Raw genomic sequence first — 341 nt, forward strand, 5'->3', positions numbered from 1 at the left:
GTAGAACTCTGCTGTAGTTCATTTGTCAATGGATGAATTGCCTGATTTGCTCCACTTCCTCTTCCATATCTTGCTGTGTTTCCCTTTTTCCTGTGTCTGTACATGGGAAATTGATGATTAAGTAAAGAATGATGAAAAGAAGTAACATTGATGGATGAAATAAAAGAAGGTAGTGTAGTATGCCAAGAGATTAAAGGAGACAACCTTAACCCATAAAATGACACATACCTCAGAAGGAGTGTGTTCATTAACTTGCTATATGCAATTTTAAAACATTATAGCTTGGTTGTTTGTAATTTATTTTTTTAATGCTAAAAAATTGTGTTATAGAAGTCCAGATT

The 341-nt window shown here is 33.1% G+C and overlaps 1 protein-coding gene across 1 annotated transcript in view; it reads left to right on the plus strand.

Annotated features, from left to right (window-relative positions):
* LOC119582141 (PHD and RING finger domain-containing protein 1-like) overlaps window positions 1-341 on the plus strand; it is a gene marked incomplete at its 3' end in the record, with an annotated part of 5,908 nt that overhangs the window by 1,086 nt on the left and 4,481 nt on the right.

Source organism: Penaeus monodon, chromosome 15, assembly GCF_015228065.2.
Source record: "Penaeus monodon isolate SGIC_2016 chromosome 15, NSTDA_Pmon_1, whole genome shotgun sequence".
NCBI classification, from domain to species: Eukaryota; Metazoa; Arthropoda; class Malacostraca; order Decapoda; family Penaeidae; genus Penaeus; species Penaeus monodon.